At 38.7% G+C, this 19,533-nt stretch overlaps 1 protein-coding gene across 3 annotated transcripts in view; it reads right to left on the minus strand.

Moving 5' to 3' along the window:
- BABAM2 (BRISC and BRCA1 A complex member 2) overlaps positions 1–19,533 on the minus strand; it is a 395,148-nt gene that overhangs the window by 127,667 nt on the left and 247,948 nt on the right. The gene's annotated exons all lie outside the window — the stretch shown is intronic.

Here is a 19,533-nt window from a genome sequence, read left to right on the forward strand (position 1 = left end):
TACAGGCAGCTATTTACAAGACACAGGCCAAATTCTACCCTTCGATATCCAAGAATTATTTTCAGTAATTTCAAGTCCATCATTATTGGATTCTGGCCCTATCCACTTCTCAGTATAGTTTAAGAACGTAACCAACTTGTTTTCAAGCCCTTAAAATGTAGTTTTTATTTTCCCCATAGTAAATCAGTTTCAAACATACTCATCACAAAGAATATAAGACAGTTTAAGGAGCCATCAACAGTGTTTTTTAAGTGGTGAGCCAGTTAGAAGGTTGCGACATTATGCCACAGTCATAAAGATGAATGTGTAGGTAGAATGGAGAAAATGATACATGCCCAGAAATGACAGTGTGGAGGCATCAGGAACAAACCTCTGAGGCAGGCGATGTGGCATGGATTATGCAGTGGCACACGTCTCAGAGTCTACCCAGTTCAGACATTAAAACTTCAAACTTAAGTTACACCCTGAAGAATTCATACATAACTACTGCCTGGGCTAGGACAAAAAAAAAAAAAAAGTCATGTCCTTTTAAATTACAAAAGTAGTAGAGAAGCATCTTTAAAAAATAATCCAAAACGTTCTGGTATATTAATGGAAGAATGGTCATGTCTATATTGTGTGAGTGTGCTTCAATTCTGTTGGTAAAAGCAATAGGCCATTACCAAATAGTTTTTTAAAGATTTTAGATAGATAGATAGATAGATAAATTTTACACCAAAAGACTCAAAGCACAAAGCATCCCAAGAACTGTTCCTGTGACTCTGCTTTGTCTTTAAAGCACTCTGGTGGGGATTTGTGAAAAGAGCTCTACAACCCCTCCTCCACTTACTAAAGGGAGAGTTCTACAGACAAAGGAATCCACTCATTCGGCAGGTAAGTGCCACCCAGAACAGACCTGGCTCCTGCCCTCAAGATGCTCGGTCCCGCAGATATTCTCTACAGTTTCCTAGGTGCTTACTACCTACCCCCCTGCCACCGTCACAGGGAAGATTCAGCCTGAGTTGCAGAGGTGCTCGTGAGAGATTGGTGAATAGCAGATGTGACAGAAAACATCAATCAGGGCTTACACCACAGCTGCAGTGACATGCGCAGTCAGAAACCTACCCCCCATTACTGAAAGTTGAAATCCTTGTGGTCCATGAAGTTACAGTGGATAGCACAGGATACTGGCATAGGCCACACTCTTCCTCGGTGTGGTTTCAGTTTGCCTTGCCTTGCTTCTCTTCCCCTCCATTGTCTCCTTCTTTAGGATGTAGTTCTCATCTCTCTTAGGCTGTCTATGTGTGTGACAGTAATATCCTCTGAAATATCCCCAGAAAGACAAACGTTCTTACCACATATTTTTGGATTTGCTTCAAAATAATCCAATAGAGGGGACTGGGTCTGGGAAGTGAGTAGGGCACGAGACTGACCACAGATAAAAGAAGTGGGGTGATGAGTACCTGAGGTTCATTACACTAATCTACTTTTATATGTTTTTTAAAAATTACCCATAGAAAAGTTAAAATAGTACCCCCATAATAAGCTGAAATAAAAAAAAAAAGAAAAGTTAAAATAAATACATTAGAAAAAAACTTACTACATCAACATTTTACCCTGAAAATACGGTGGTAAGAATTAACCATGAATTTGCAAGCACGACAGAAAAGCACTAATTTGCATTCATGTGTCACTGTCTTTTAAAATAAAGGAGCCACGTCTTCAACTCTCTTTCAGTCCTCTTTACCCTCTCCCAGACTAAAGCCTACTGCGATACTTTACAAGTTGGGAATTTACCAGCTTTTAAAGAAAGCAATCAGTGATATTACACGTAAGACCAACTCTTTTAAGCAAGCACTTTGAACTGTCATATTTTAAAATAATTTTTATGAAAAAAGTGTTTTTAAATGGGCAAAACATATTTGAAGCAATACTTCAAATATTTGTGCAATAAAATAAATGTGGTGATGCAGGTAATTTGCTTTATTTTCTAAGTAGTTCATCCCACTCTACTTAAATAATAACTAGGAAGACTTCAGGCATTGACTCTTGCCCAGGGGATTACTTCTACACCAAAATGCATTCAGATAAAAGTCTCAGGTAAAAGACTAGAACCTGAGACCCGATATATTTTCAGTATGACTAAAGTTTATCACAGGAATCCAAGTCAGCTTCAAAACTGTGCTTAGCGATGTTTTTTGGCAGACGTGCATTCTGGAACATCCATGAAGCTATTTAAAAATTACTTGGTATGTTACCACGACAGATTTTAAAGATCAAAACACAGGTGTGTGTCAGTGTTGCACAATTCTGCGGTAAGGGAGACCATGAGATCATTCCACCTAGAAACAGACCCAAACACAAACATCCACCTGGGGTTCAGGTGTATGGCTGTCTGCAGGCAGATGAATTCATGGCTGGAGTTTTGTGCTGATATAAATATGCTCTGATAAGAAATAGGGTTTTAATATATTAACATTACTCTAAACTGGGTGGGTCTTTTTAGCTGACAAGCATCTTATACACTTGCCTTTATGCTATTTTTAACCTCTTCAAAGACTTATTCTCAATATAAATGGGTCACAGTCACCCATAATTTAAATACCCTTATTTATTCTTTTCAGCCTCAACAAACATAGGAGAGTAGCATAAAAGTCTCAGGACTGTAGAGGCACAGATCTTTTTCATTTTGTTATGAACCAAGAAAAAAATTATCAAGGTAGTCTTAAGAAAATAAATGACTTAATTAAAGCCATCTCACAAAGTAATATGTGTACTTCATCCAATGATTCATATTTAACATTAAATAGTTCCTACGTGTGAAGTGCTACACACTAATCATTTCATGAGCTTTAGAACTATTTGGGGAAAAGGAGAGAGTGAAAGTGAGAGAGAGAGAGACAGAGAGAAACTTACAGATAGACACACCTGGAAAATTGAATAGAAGGCAATCCTGGTTCCTAATGCCACAATGGCCTGGATATTTGGTCAAAGTTTTCACAGTAAGCCAGAGATTTATTTGATTTACAAAAGAAGGGTAACAATAGCAAAGGTGTTACTGATCCAACCGAGCAAGTGTACCCTTATATCCTATGCCCAGATGCAAGCTCTTCTTGCTCAACAAACTAGGAGTTAATTTTGTGTGAATAACAGCATGAAGGAAAACTCTGTGTGTGTCTCTGTGAGCAACAATTACGTTGTGACTTCCTAATATCAGGCCTTCCCAAAGGAAACACAAAAAAATGCTGAAAAGGAAAACATACACACACAAACATAAACAGGAGATGCATTTTGCACACCACCACCATTTGGTTAACAGATGTTGGTGTCTGCCCTCAGCCCTCACAAACAAATCAAAGTACTTTATTTTTGTGTAGCATCTTCTATCCAAAAGTGACATGAAATTCTGTGTGGCTGGTTTGACAGTGTGTCTGCAAAATCTGCGTATGAATTATAACGGGATGAGCACCTGTCAAGCCTGTTTAGATGCTGTCCGTGTGAACCAGTGATTGGCTCTATGATAAGGTGGCCGCTGGGCTGGAAAAATGTTCAGCCTTCTGTAAAGTAAACCCAGGCACCATCATTTGTCACATAGCGCAGCTATTGCTTGCTTACTTCATGCTGCATTATTATATAACCTTCACTTATATTGAGTGAAGAAATATATTTTGTGAATTTTCCTAATTCATAGGGATGTTTTGGATTAATGAGAATCAGTAATACGACATGCTTAAAAAAAAAAAAAAAGAAAGAGAAAACTACTCACTTCTGGATCCAAAAGAATCAGGATCTAGTCCCTACTTTATTTTACAATCATTTTTTTTTTAATTCAGGATATTATGGGGGTACAAACATTCTGGTTACATGTAATGCGTTTGCCTTGCCCAAGCCAGGGCTACAAGCATGTCCTTTCCCCATACAGTGTGCTCCACTTTCATTAGTTGTGGGTTTATCCCCCGCCCCACCACCCTCCCCACCTTTACAACCCTAAGGTGGTGAGAGAAAAGGGAACTCCTCTGGACTTTAGTCTCCTAGACTGTAAAGTAAGTGGGAGGGTTGGACTAGATCTGCACTTCCCAATCTTTCTAAGCGTGAGGGACAGTTTAACACAGCAAAACCTCTCTTAGACTAATCAAATAACAGCAGATATACTTTAAGAATCTGTGTAATGAGAAAGGATAATGACAAAAAGATACTTTGGATGCAGTGACAGTTGAAAAAAAATTCCAATTTATTAATCTCAGTGGAGTCAACATTCATTTTTAAAGTAATGGTACACAGATGTTAAACATTATTTAGTCTACAAACAACAGTTGGTGCACATATGAATTTGTAGACTCTGCAATAACTCTGTAGCAGGTCTTCTATGCAAAGGCTGAGAACCGTGAACCACAGACTCTCTAAATCCTTTCTGGCACTGACTCTCCATAATTCTAGTGCTACCAACTCCATTTACTAAGCCATGTGACTCTGAACACAAGGAGGATACCTCTGTTCCACAGTTTCCTACCTATATGGGGGTTGGAGGTTCCCTAGCGATGTTTCATCATAGCACCTTGAAGCTATGATTCTGTTGTGTCATTTTAGCAGAAACCTTGAGATCCCCAGGAGAGCAGCCCTACTAAAATGCAATACAATCGCCCAACTCTTCTGAGTGCCCTGGAAATGTTTCTACACAGACCATGCAATGTCCTCTTGCAGAAGGAGAACACTTGTCCCTGAGTGGGAAGTCATCAGCTCTGACACATCCCATCCTCCCCCCAAATAGAGAGATTCCTGAGGACAATCTCCTTGAGCCTGAGATAACATCTGGGAATACTCATACTTGGTTTTTTCCAGAAAAACTATAGCTGTGGGGTGGTGGGGGTTGGGGGGAGCTGAATAGAGGAAAAAGGGAGCTTAATGTGTAATCCAAAGCAAGTTTACAATGGTTCTTTCTCCAGAAGTACAGAATAGGGTCTAAGGTTCCAAACATCACTGAATCCTTTATGGTCTCTAAAATAACAAGGCCACAAGTAGAAGCCCAGATCAACATAGTTAGTCTTCATAGTCATTGAGAACTTTATTATTGGTATCAGTATATCTAGACTCTATCAACTGATAGATATTCAATTGCCTAGACAATACATAGTAATAAGCTCAATTATATTAGAGTCATCTTAAACAGCGGTCCCCAACCTTTTTGGCATCAGGGACTGATTTTATGGAAGACAATTTTTACATGGATCGGGGGTGGGGGTGGGGGTTCTGTGGGTTGATGGGGATGTGACGCGGAGTTCAGGTGGTGATGCACTGTCTGTTTCCTAACAGGCCACGGATTGGTACCGGGTTGCGGCCTGGAGGTTGAGGACTGCAGATCTTAAAAGATTAATTTCTCACAAATGACATGAGACAACGCAGCATAAATAGACTCTTTTTCTGAAGGATAAAAATCTCGATTTTTAAATTTGCCTTAAGTAAACTTTTACTACTCCCCATCTGAAACTATCACTCCACGTTTTTCAGACAGTCATAAGGACCTTCTGTATATCAGTGACAAGTCTTTGGAATTACGCTACTAATCCTGCCCCTTAACCCAACCAACAAAAAAGACCCATCAACAGATAATTATAATCAATGGTCAAAAGAAAACTCAGTGCTATCTTTATGCCTTTGTCCTTAGACTATAAAATGCGAATAAATTACTCCCAAATTATATAATCTTTAAAAACAAAACCAAAAGAAAATTAATATATTTTAATACAGTTATCCCATGAACTATCTTGGGTGAATTATTTAACAATCTTTACCATCAAAAAATCATTACTGGGTGCAATGCGCACGACTTGGGGAACAGTCATGCCCTGGAGCTCTGACTTGGGGGGAAAGGCGGTACAGGAGCAACGTATGTAACCTGCAATTCTGTATCCCCCATAACAAGATGAAATAAAAAAAAAAAAGAATAAAAAATAAAAAATAAAAAAAAAAGGAAAAAAAAATCATTACTTATATGCAATCTAAATCTCTCCTGTTGCAAATTTCCTCTTTTTCTCTAACCTCTATTGATTATACATCTTCACATCTGCAGTAATTTTTATGTAATTCTCTTCACACAAGTGAATTAAAAAATAATAAGCCATAGAACTTAAATCTTGAAATTTAGAACTTTTCTGGCCAAACCAACCTAGTAGTAAAGTATAACATTATAGCCTGTCTCTATTGCATACTGTGGCTATAGAAACAAAAGGGACTCATGGAATGAAAGTCCTACAGTCTCAGAAAGAAAGAAGAAGAAAAGGTCCTGGCATAAAGACAAGTCCCGGGATGTACCAAGGGTTGACAAATTATGGTCCATGGACCAAATCTGGTCTTCTCCCCGTTTTTGTAAATTTTTATTGGACACAGCCATATTCATTAATTTCTATGTCATCTCTGATTGCTTTTACACTACACTGGCAGGGCTGAATAGCTGGCCCACAAAGCATAAATTATTTACTATATGACCCCCTTTACAGAAAAAGTTTGCTGACCCCTGGCTCAGACATTCATTATCACTTCTTTCATTTTGCCATCACCCTGCACAAAGCTACCACCACCTCTCCCCTGGATTCTGGTAGGAGCCTCCTAACAGGTCTCCTGGCTTCCACACTTGCCCCTCTCATCTATTCTCATGACAGCAGCCAGAGTGCTGGCTCAAGTCACATCACTCCTCTGCTTAAGATACTCCAATGACTCCCATAACCATCAGAGAAGAAGCCCGTGTCATTAGAATGGCTGGTAAGGCCCTCCATGATCAGCCGTACTGCTGCTTCACCTTCTCCCCTACCCCCACCCTTCTACATGTTCTGCTCCAAACACACTGGATCCTTGCTGATCTGCGATCACTTTCAACAACCGCCCCATCAAGGCCTTTGCGATTACTGATTCCCTTCCCTGGAGACCAACTCCCCCAGAAATCCTCATGACTTACTCTGGCACTTCCTTCTACTCAAATGTCACTTTCTCAGTGAAGCTTTTCCTTGACCACCCTATCCAAAATAGCAACCTGCACCCCACCCCACTCCGTACTCCTCTTCCCTGCTTTATTCTTCTCCCTATTTCTTGTTTATTTTATTGTCTCTGTCCACGAGCTAGAATAGAATCTCCATGAGGACAGGAGTTTTTGTCTGTTCTGTTTGCTGCTGTATCCTCTTTGTTTAATGAGTGAATGAATGGCCTTCCCAAAGGTTTAAAACACAGTTCTATAGAAAATCACATTTCTGATTTTATTATGAAGACTAACGGGAAAATCAAAACTCCCTAGAGAAATGTGTTTCACAGACAAATCAGTTCAAATTTGCTGGAAGGTACCATTCTAGTCTAAAGCAGAGGATTCTGCCCCTCAATAATTTTTTGGTTTTTCACTTGGATACCTGTATACCTAGGGTATTTATGGTTAATCTTTATCTTTCACTTCATCCTCCTAATGCCCTTAACCTTTAGAAATTCTATTTCTCAATCTTGTCTTCATTTTTTGTTTCCATCTGAATTATAACCAAGGCTTACAAACCCAAAGGTCATGTACCAACCTGTACTATAGAATGCTTTAAGCTGTCAGATATTTTCATTGGCAACACAGAGCTGTCATTGATTTCTTGGCAGTATGTTGTCAAATCATGCACTGATAAATCAAACAGAAAGGACAGTAGCACGTCAATCTAACATCTAGACCTAGGCTGAATTAAAAGTCTAAAAACAGCAAAGAAAGATCAGGGATGCTGTGGTCCCAGCATGAACTCAGTCTGTGCATATTAAAACCACACGCAGTGTGATCCAGAAGTCATGCTCCCTACTGCACTCAAAGGCCTGGGAGCCAGATCACTGGCGCTTTGCTGGGTCACTGCAGTTGCTTTTAATGACTGTAAGTATACCTTCCCGTGCTCTGAACCCTAACATACCCCAGGTACCTAATTTAAAAAAAAAAAAAAATCACTTCCTTCTCCCTCCCAGTGCTGTTTGGATCTTGGGATCTGGCAACCTACTTGATGCTGAGCTCAAGTCTTATGAGGCCTAAAGCCTTTGACTACACAGTGAATTGTATGTGCCAAAGCGGGGAAAGGTAAATAGGGTCACTTATTTATACATCATTAGTCAGTTTTTGCTCAGAGTCTTATCAAAAGTAAATAACCTCTAACAGGACAACCCCCAGGAGACTAACTCAAGGTAGGTGTTATAAAATGAATATGTGGTCCCCCCACCCCCACCAAATTCAAATGTTGAAGTCCTAATCCTCAATGTGATGATATTTGGAGATGGGGCCTTTGGGAGGTAATTAGGGTTAGATGAGGTCATGATAGTGAGGCCCTCATCCAATAGGATTAGTGTCATCATAAGAAGAGATACAAGGGAGCTCCCTCATTCTCCCTCTGCCATGAGAGGACATAGTGAGAAGGTGGCAGTCTGTATAAGCCAGGAAGGGAGACTTCAACAGAAACCAACCAGGCTGGCACTTTGATCTTGGACTTCCCAGCCTCCAGAACTATGTGAAATAAATTTCTGCTGTTTAATACATTGACTGCCATACTTGGGGAAAAAAAAAAAACTTTTCCTCAGGGCGATGGTGTTTTATTATGAAAATAGAATAAAAACTTCAAAAACAAAATGACCATTTCTAACTAATGAAAAATTTATTTTTTATTGTTTTCTGTGCATGAGTTACATGCAATTAAATTGTCAATATTAATTGTAACAATAAGAACATCAAGAAGTAAGATCTTCATGAACCAACTGCAGGGTTTTGCCCAGGGGACCACCCGTCAAGTAACACGTATGCTACAGCATGGCAGCATGAGTTGCCTGCGCACCACGCAGCTCCCAAGGTAAACAGATGTGTGAGTAACACGTGCTTCTTGAGGCCCCGGGCTCAAAACTAGCATGATATATCACAGGTGGCAAAAATAACTACTCATTGTTATTACTACAACTACATAAATATTGCTCACTGACTACATTTCCTTTTAGTGCATGGCTATTTATGCTAGCTAGAGTTAATTAGTCCCTTATTTAATCATTCTCTTAATTTTCTGTCTCTAGCACAAATTCTTTTTCCCAAGCCCAATTCCCCCCAAATTTTATAGTTACTTTAAATATAAATTAAACAAGTGAAGAATCTGTTAGATGGGGTAGTGATGGTGACATCATCTTCCGTAGTTGAAACATAATATATAATATCTAAAATTGAAAAATAAATAATATTATTTAGAATAAAAAGGTAAGTACCCAGAAGAACAATCCAAGTAATTGAAAGAGGTTGCCTCTTCAAGGATGAAAGGTTGTGGAGAAGATTGCTATTTTTCTTTTACTAAAGTTTTGCAGGTAGTGTAAAGCTGGGATTAAGAGCACAGGTTTTGGTGTCAGACTGCTTGGATTTAATTTATCACTCTGAGCCCTAGCAGCTATGTGACCTAAATGAGTTTCTTAGCCACTGTGAGCCTCAGTTTCTTCATCTGTGTAATAGGAAAAACCACTATCCTCACACTATCACATTTATGGGCTTTTCTTCATATGCATAGGATTACCATGTGCATGCAGTAAATTTGCTAGGTAGTGTTTATTACCATTTTTTAAAATGGCTTTATAATATTGCTTTGGGTTGTCGTGCCAGAAGTCTTTTAGCCCATCCCATAATAACAAAATATTTAATTTATTAAAAAAAACTAGCATGAATTAACTACAACTTACATGGTAGTTAATGTGTTAAACCACTCAGTCTACTGTACCTTGTTATGGCAGCCCAAGACAATATACGAGGTTCTAGATTTTTAAAGTTGCTCTAAATTGTCAAGTCCCAGAAAGCATACTTGGAATGCTCTGTTGATGATACTTTTAACTTGACTTTTTGATTTTTATTTTCTTTACTCCATAAGCGGGACAGGAACATCTGTCTGTCCCCATTACACACACATGCACACATACACAGCATTCTTACAACAGCTACACCTTGCCGAGACATGGTTTTCTTTGCAAGGAAGTATAAGGTGATAGAAAGGGCAGTTCCAGGATACCCTGAGGAAAACACACATGCCTGAGCAGAGTCCCACAGCCTCGGACTCTGGCCCAGTCAAGACGCAGTGCCCTTCTTGCGTGAGGAGCCACACAAGCAGAACGGGGAAGCAGACACACGCAGGGTGGGTATGCTGGGGCTACATGTGTGTGGGCGGGGAGCCAGGAAACACACAGGCATACTCCCTGCTCCGTAACCCTTCAGAGGAGATCCTCCAAACTGCTCTAAGAAACCGTTCTTGCTCTTTTTGATGAGAAAAATTAACACAGTGAATATGAAACAATTAAAAATAGGTAGAACAAACCATGTATATTATTGCAGATATTGTTCTTCAAAGCCCCAAATAAATGTATTCATCTGATCACACTATAGATCCAGGAAAAAAAAAAAAAAAAGAATGATCAATTCTACTAAGGGCAGTATACTGGATAATATAAACATACACACACACCCCTTAAAAAAAAGAAAGACAAAATAAAACAAAACGCAGAAGAGGTAGGTAACATTTAGCAGGGTTACATTTCCTGAGTTCCTCTGGCTTCTACTCCCTTTTAATCACATCCCTGAACTAAACTCTGAATAGCATATAACATGTTAAGAAGGTCCCTTGTTCTAAAATTATACACACAAATTGAGTAGCCATTGTTTCTAAGTTAGCTGAAGAGAAGACAATGAAATTGATTTTAAAATCTGAAGAAAGGAAGGTTCCAATCTATAACATTCATTGACATATCTTAAAAACCAATAAAACATTCCAGGTGCTACATATATCTAGGAGAGCCAACCCACATAAAAATGACATAATTTATTATTAATAATGAATATAGAATTAGGAGATACTCCAAGCAAGGGGTAAATGAAAATCTTTACCACAACAGTCTGATTAAAAACAGGCATAAGGCACTAAATGTGAAAAACATTAGAACATAATGAGATTTCCCTCATTTCCTCTGTCTTCAGATAGTATTAGTAAGAAAACCAACTGCTCAAAAAATGCCTTTATTATGGGAAGATCTATTGGACAGGAAAGCAGGAAAAGACAGCCTCACCCCTCCACTCCCTAGCCAAAAGGTACCCCCCAAAACTATTCAGGGATTGATCCTCTCTTCATAGCAACCTCGTAAATGCATGCAATGGCTGACCACCTCCCACAGTGGACAACTAACCATTTCCGAAGGCAGACCATTCCAAAACGAATGAGTCAAATAAAGTAATATATGGGAAGGCGCTTTGAAAGCTATCAAGTACAATCAGAATGTAAGAATCCTATCATCATCTCTCATCACTTGACAGGTGTGACTGTTAGAATAGTCCTCATTGTATGTATAAAGATATTCATTGTTAGTTGTAGTAAGACTGAAAGAGAACCCATATGTCCATCAAAAAGGATCTGGTTAAATAAAATATGTTATAACCATCCAATCTACGTGAATTGATATGGTACTATCTCCAAAGTATATTGTTAAGCTTAAAAAAAAAAGCATTGTTACCTTATAAGTGACAGAAAGAATACATGTATATTTGTGAAAGGACACACAGGCATGTAACTGGCTGTCTTTGTGAAACGAAATTGGAAGAGCAGGTGTTTGGGGTTAAAGAAAATGTACTTTGCATTGTATATCTTTTTAGACCGTGTTCTTTTACTGAAAAATATTTTTTTAAAAATCTGGATATCTTTTTATACTATTAGATTTTTCTTTACTTAAAAAATATTTTAAGATGTAAGGGATAAATAAATTTCTTGCAAAGTTAAATTCTTTTCCACTATAGCTTCTATTCATGAATCTTTGTTTAATCTCTTAGAATGATAAAGTACAAAACAATAACAAAAAGCCCTCTAATTCCCCTTTACAGCTATTCACTTAAGATGAATTCTGTTGTAGTTCATAAACATCTAAAAATAACTTTTAAAAAATGTGATACTATCAATCAAACACAGAGAAATGGAGCATAGCTTTTAGCTATTTTAGGGAGAAATATTTCTTATATTTTAATTGTTCTTTATTTTTGGCATTAAGAGCTAAATTAATTACTTTAATGGCAATTGGTAGATGGAGTTAAGATTCCTAGCTTTTTATACACACTAATTGTGATACTTTGGGTATCAGCGTAAGTCAAAATATTGGCTCTATTCCTTAAAGTATTTAAATAACATTTTTCTGACTAAAAAGTAGTACATGTTCATTGTAGAAAATTTGAAAAATAGAGAAAAGCAAAGAGGAAAATTAAAACAATTTATAATCCCACCACCCCAGAGAAAACCACTATTAATTTTGATGTATAGCCTTCCTTTTTAATTTCCAATGCATGCATGTATATATTATTTACATAATTGGAATCAAGCTATGCATACTGTTTGAAAAGTCTGCTTTAATAAATTGTCACCCCACTTATCTTTTGTTTTATAAATTTTGTGTTTAAGATTATAAAATATATATAATTTATAAAATTTCAAATTTTTTTTTTTTTTTGAGACTGGGTCTCACTCTGTCATTCTGGCTAGAATACAGGGGCATCATAGCTCACAACCTCAAACACCTGGACTTGAGCAATCCTCCTGCCTCAGCCTCCCATGTAGCTGAGACTACAGGCACATGCTACCATGTCCAGCTAATTTTTTCTCATTTTAGTAGAGACAGGGTCTCACTCTTACTCAGGCTGGTCTCGAACTCCTGACCTCAAGCGATACTCCCACCTCAGCCTCCCAGAGTGCTAGGATTACAAGGCATGAACCACCGCACCCAGCCCAAACATGTATTTTTAACTTTTTGTTTGTCTCTCTGAAAAATGGTTAATGGAAAAATATTAAAAATTATTACCCAAAATTTGCAAAATGAAATAAGCACTAAAGAAATTAAAATAAACTTTCAAATAATGTGGTTTCTTAAAAAAAATTAAAGCATTTATACTTCTGCAGTTATTAAAGCTTAAAACTGCACTGAGACTTTGGAATGCCATGTATTATAATATTATAAACATGTTCCCAGGCCACTGGTTTTTTTTTTTTAAATAACTGATAAGATTCTGTTATGCTGCTATAGTGTAATCTACTTATCTAACCCCTTATTACTGGATATTGAGATTGTTTCTTTTAAGAGATCATAAAGAATATAAAAATAGGTGAATAAATGTTTGTCAGGTAAAAACACTTCAGAAGTTAGAACTGTATTAATATACTGAAATTCTGGAACAACAGATATATACTTTTAAAAAGTTTTTAATACATATTATCAAACTATTTTCCAAAATGGCTAAATAAGGAACAATACCATCAATAAGGCTAAACTTAAAGTAACATAAAAATGTCTTCAAAAATAAAAGTGATTTTGTTCCTCTTAACCAAGGACACCCACAATAATAATTAAAGTAATATGTTTCAGGCTTACTTTATTACTACAGCTTTAAATAAATTCCCATTATGTGGTTCAGAAGAGCTCTTTAAAAAATGTCCTACAATCCTTACCGGAATTTGAAAGAAGTTTTAAATAACCTCATAACAAAATACAGTTAGCCAGGACTTCAATGTGAGTAGCAAGATAAATAGGAAGCCCACATGTTGGAGCTAAGCTACATCTTTCATCGGATTGCTCAGAAGCTCTACTACAGAAGGAAAAACGAGGCTATAGGTAGCCAGCCAAGGAGTGACTGACTAATAAGACTGACCCCTTACCTATCGTGTTGCTGTCTCTCTGAAGGTTGGGTGAATTAACTGATACCGGGATCAGAGGTGAGACTATCCTGGCCTTGGGGGAAGTTACTAGTTCTGTCCCCAGATGGGACCCAAAGAGGAAAAAAAAATGTGAGGATACTAATATCTGCCTGACTTTTTCAGGGTTGATTTGAAATCTTTGAACTCCGAGGCAGGTCTTTCAAATCCATTTAAAGCACAAGTTTCAGAGATTAGAAACTTGACCAGAACTAAGCTTCTTGTTCTCTAGAAATGATAAATAAACTGCTAACAATGCATTGGGCAAAAAAGGTAGTAAGAACCTTGGACCCTAAACCATTTCCGTTTTGCATGCCCCTCACCTTTCAAAACCTCAAAAGGAAGGAGAATTTGGAATAAATGAAAGGAAAAAAATTCATAGTCACAAGGAGTGATCACTGTCCATACAAAGCAGACTTGGGCAAATTCCCATGATACCACACCAAGCTGCATGCAGACTTCCAGAAAGAGTAGGCCATGGCTAATAAAAGTACCAAATGTACTCTAATTACACTACAAGAGCCCATGAGAGACAGCCTTCCAAGAAAATAGATTCTAGCTAAATTATTTAATTTGCTCAAAGGATACAAGTTTTATACTAGCCAAAGAATAGAAAGGATGTATTTTATGCATCCTAAATAGGCAATTCTGGCCCTTTGTAATAAAATGGTTCAACTGTGTGCTGGACCGTCTTTAAAGGTATCTTCTAAGTCTAGACCACAGGAACACCTTTCAGTGCAAGTGCTCTCCACTGGGTTCCCTGAGTTCTTCTGTAACAAAAAAGCCTTGGATGGGGTCCAAGAAAGTCTTTCCCAGTATTAGTGAAAACCTTCACTTATTTGGATAAATAGAAGAATTTGGCTCTGAAGTTTATTAGCTGTGTGGTCTTGAGAAAATTATTAACTTCTCTGAACTTGTTTTGCCATCAGTAACGAGGTACCTATTTATTATTGAATATTAATGGTGCCCACTTCATTGAGTAGAAATGCAGATTAAATGAGACATTACACAAGAAAATAGCATCTCAACATTATTATTCTCTCAATTTTATAGGCAATATAGGTTAGTTACTTTAGAATAGAGTAACTAAATCTCAGCCAACAAATACTTAAGGATGATTAAAAATGTTTTCCTTGGTTATGCTACTTAAATACTCTCTCTGAAATTGTTTCACTATTCATTAGCTATCAAGTTACTTCTTGAAGACAAAGGCAAACTTTAGTATCTATATAACTAGTGACTACTGCAAATATTCAGTCTGAATTGTTCATTTGGAAATATTCACACAATCAGAATAAAGAAGATCTGCAAAAATGAGATTCTATTTGCTACAAAAAAATGGTCAATTCCCTAAAAGCTGATTTTCTCCAGCATTTCAACAAAGAACTCTTCTCTTTTTACACTATAATATTGGCAACTCACAGCTTCCACTCCCACCAACATATTAATACTAAATCTATATCCAGTCTCAACATCTTTCCAATTCCCTAATCCTGAATTTCCAACTTTCTCTTAGATATCTCCACTTGGATGTCCAATAGGCACTTCAAATTCATCACTTCTATACAGATCAGGGTCATGGTAAGAAACAGATGGCATGCTCAAAGGGAAGACTGAAGAGAGTCTTATGACGGCATTCGTTATGAAGTTGTAAACAGAATAAGAGAAACCAAAAAAGGCTAGACAAGCACCCCAGGCTAGCAACAACCGAAAGACATTTGTTACTGGTCTTGAACCAGAGAGAACTATAGCTGCGGGAGAGAGTCTTCCAATGGAGCTGTGCCCTAGGTAGAAGAATGCAACCATGGCCACACAAGCGCATAGCAGGGAGGAAGCCAGGGGAAAAAATATCCCTCCTTACCCTCCTTGCACACTCTAATCTCCTGCTGTTGAACCCAACCAAAGGCTAGAAGGCAAGCAAGTTCATTTTGTTGCAGCTAATATAGATCAGCCATCCAGGGTTACAAATAAAGTGAAGTGGTCCAAAATCAAATTTACTATTTTGGCACCTACCCCTCACCTCTATTCCCCAAAATATGCCCTTCCTATGGTATTCACTACTTTGGTTAATAGGATAACTCACAAGAGTAGCCTTTGGTGGCTTAACCCTTCCATCATTACCTAGATCTCTGCAACAGCTTCCTATTACTGCTCCTCCTACCTCAGGTTACTCCTCTCCAAGCCAGCACCCTCCACGTACCCCAGCTACCGTTATAAAATTGAAATCTGAGGCCAGGCACAGTGGCTGACACCTGTAATCCCAGCACTTTGGGAGGCTAAGGCAGGAGGATCGCTTGAGACCAGGAGTTTGGGACCAGTCTGAGCAATGTAGTGAGACCTCATTTCTATAAAAAAAATTTAAAAATTAGCTGGGCATGGTGATGTGCACCTGTAGTCCTAGCTACTAGGGAGTCTGAGGTAGGAGGATCTTTGAGCCTAGGAGTTCAAGGTTGCAGTAAGCTATGACTGCACCACTATGTGCCAGCCTGGGCAACAGAACGAGACCCTGTCTCAAAAAAATAAAACAAAAATTTAATTTAATTTAATTTAAATCTAAGTGTATTAGTTTGCTAGGGCTGCCATAACAAAGGACCACAGACTGGGTGGCTTGACCAACAGAAATTTACTTTCTCACAATTCTGGAGGCTAGAAGTCTAAAATCAAGGTATTGGCAGAGTTGGCTTCTCTTGAGAATTCCTGGGCTTGTAGGTGGCTGTCTTGTCCTTTTGTCTTCACAGTCTCCCGTGTGTAGCTGTGTCCTAATTTCCTCTTCTTATAAGGATACAAGTCATATTGGATTAGGGCCACCCTAATGACCTCATTCTAACTTAATTACCTCTTAAAGGCCTGATCTCCCAATAAAGTCACATTTTGAGGTACTGGAAGTTAGTACTTCAACATATGAATCTTGAGCTAACCCATTTCGGCCCATGACACTAAGTATGTATTTTTTTCTGCTTAAAAGCCTTCAGTGGCCCCCATTTTCTATAAGACGTCTATGAGACATACTCCAGATTTTTAAACCTGGCATGCAACCTTAACAACCTGGCTGCCCAACTTACTTTATCCATTTCATCTCCTAAATCTCCTGTTTTTGCAACCCTAGAGACTGACCCCACTGAACCAGTTACCATTTTGCAAACATATTCTTTCATGCCTCCTTGTCTCTGCATATGCTGTTCTCTCTGTCTGGAATACTCTCACATGTCAAGTACACTGTGAAGTTATTTTTGATGCCTGAGGCAGAGCCAATTACACCCCTCCCGTTCCTCAAAGAACCTTGAACACCCTGCTATTATAGCATGTATCACCCTGAATCGCAATTAATTCTTTACATGTCTTTCTCCCTGAGTTTACTGGGACTTCCTTGAAGGCAAAGCCTGCATCTGTTTTTGCTTATCACTGATTCCTCTGCACCCAGGGCAGTACCTGGTGCACAGTAGGAGCTAAAAAAATACTTCTTCAATGAAGGAAATGAAAAAGTAAGTGAAAACATGAACAAACTAATGAAAGAAGAAAGGGTTTAACTTCTCTTTCGAGACCTAGTTCAGTGGTATGGTACTTACCAAACTTAACTATGTGCTTAATAAATGATTGATGAGTAAATTACTGACTGAACCATATGGTAAACCTGAAACAATGAAGGGATCTGGAGTTATTTACTTTAAGAAAAGTTATGGAAGCTGATTATCTTTGTGGTAAAAAGGAAATGGTTTTAAAAGGCCTATAAACTTTAGGGAAGAAGCGCCAAGATACATGTGACAAGGCAATATGAGCTCTACTCAGATCCAAGAACAAAGGGTTCCTGGTTTAAGCTATGGAAGTGTCTGTTCCAGAAAGCAGCTGGGCAGAATTTCCTCACATGAATAGTTTTTAATGTATGGGAAAAAGAAGAGAGCAAAACAAAACAAGCAAAGGCAGCAAAAGGGAATAATTAGTGTAAACAGTTTAGTTTTTTTCTTAAATGCATTGGATAACCTCCAAGAATAAAAAAAATGTTGTGGGATAAACATCTGTTCATTCGGAACATGACAGAGCCCTTGACAGGCTCTGCGGCCCGTGTGCGTCCTTACGTGCCCGAGCTTTATACTTGTGCTTCCACCGCTCAGACAGCCCAGAAAGTGGCCCAGAAAGAGGCCTATTCCAGGCCATCATGCACACCACTAACTCTAGCTGGGAGTGTAGGGGCAACTCTCACTCAGTTGTGTTTGACACAACAAAAATCACACTGAAGGGATGAGCAAAGACCAGCTGCACGAACGGAACTGCCTTGCTCTATTTGTACAGGTTTCCACCAATACTGTATTTTGCCGCTTGCGTGGAAGTGACCAGACATTACACATTTAGAAGGATTAGCATTTGGTTTCCATCCCTATGATCCTTGGTATCAAAATATTAAGTTCAACAAGTTCAAGGAGTCTGTATTCTTGTGCCTGATATACCCCTTGCGATCACTGAGTCCAGGAGTTTTTGTTAAAAAGAGATCTCTATGGGTAAATTGGTTTCCATTTCCAGAATCACTTGTTAGTTTCTATCTTTCCAACTGGGTAGAGGTGTGTAGATGTGGGCCTAGTGATGAAGCTGGATGGAAATGATCTAGCAATTTTTATTGGGCAGTGCTCTGGAGGAAACACCCCCAAGGTGTGGGTAAACTCAATTCCCATGTCACATGAGCCATGGGCCACATGAGTCCAATTCTGAGGCCTCTGACCTAGCTCCCTCAGCCCAACCCATCTTACACAAGCCTCATTCTTAGGAGTACATAGTGTCAAGATGGGGACAGACTTTGCCTTCCCCTTACCTTTCCTTCTGGCTGGGTTCATAACTTCTATTGCTCTATAACACCATCCAATTTACCTCCCTTTTTTCTTTCTAAGGCCCAGAGCGCTCAGTTTTTCATTATCCTTATGGAAGTCATGTCTACCTTTGGCATTTTATTAAGGCTGCCTGTCTTATGCTTCTTTCCTAGACCTTTGTCCCCAGTACCATGTGATCTCCAACAAGCAGTTTAAGCTTTATGATGCCTGTGGTGCCCTGGTTATTTAAGTCATATGTGATTTTTTTCAGACATACATTTTCCATGACTTGCCTCAAGTCCAAAAAAAATGCTCCCTTTCCCCCATAGGCATGCAGCTTTCTGAGTCTCTAAAGCCTCCTGGATAGCCAGCTACTGACTTACTCCACAGAACACAGGCGGCCACATTTAACACAATTATTTTGAGAGTAGCCAGTCGGGGCTGTGAAGAAAACCAATTCTAACTTATCTTGGCCCACCTGCTGAGCTGGCTACTAGAAGCACCAGCACTCGGGAGCCTCACACTCAGAAGGCGGCCGTGGAGAAAGCAGTGTAGCTGCAGGCTGGGGAGGCATCTGGGGAGAGCAAGGACTTCAACAGCCTGCCAAAAAAGACAATTCCCGTGTCTTTTCTTTGGGACACCCCACTCTATCTGTCCATATATCCACGATTAAAAAAAAAATGGTTTTTTTTTAAAACTATTCTAATTAATTTCTTTATTTCAAAATATTATGGGGTACAAATGTTTCTGGCTACATGGATTGCTTTTGTAATGCTTAAGTCACGGCTATAAGTGTGCCCATCACCCAAATAGTGTTCATTGTACCCACTAGGTAGGTTTTCACCCATCCCTCTTCCCCCTCCCCCCTGGTTGATTTCCACTGAGTTTTACTTCCCTCTGTGCACATGTATGCTCATCCATTAGTTCCAATTTCACAGAGAGTACATGTAGTGGGTTTTTCTTCCATTTTTTAGATACTCCACTTAGGATAATGGTCTCCAGTTCCATCCAAATTGTTGCAAAAGGCATTA

Source organism: Eulemur rufifrons, chromosome 19, assembly GCF_041146395.1.
Source record: "Eulemur rufifrons isolate Redbay chromosome 19, OSU_ERuf_1, whole genome shotgun sequence".
In the NCBI taxonomy this organism is placed as follows: Eukaryota; Metazoa; Chordata; class Mammalia; order Primates; family Lemuridae; genus Eulemur; species Eulemur rufifrons.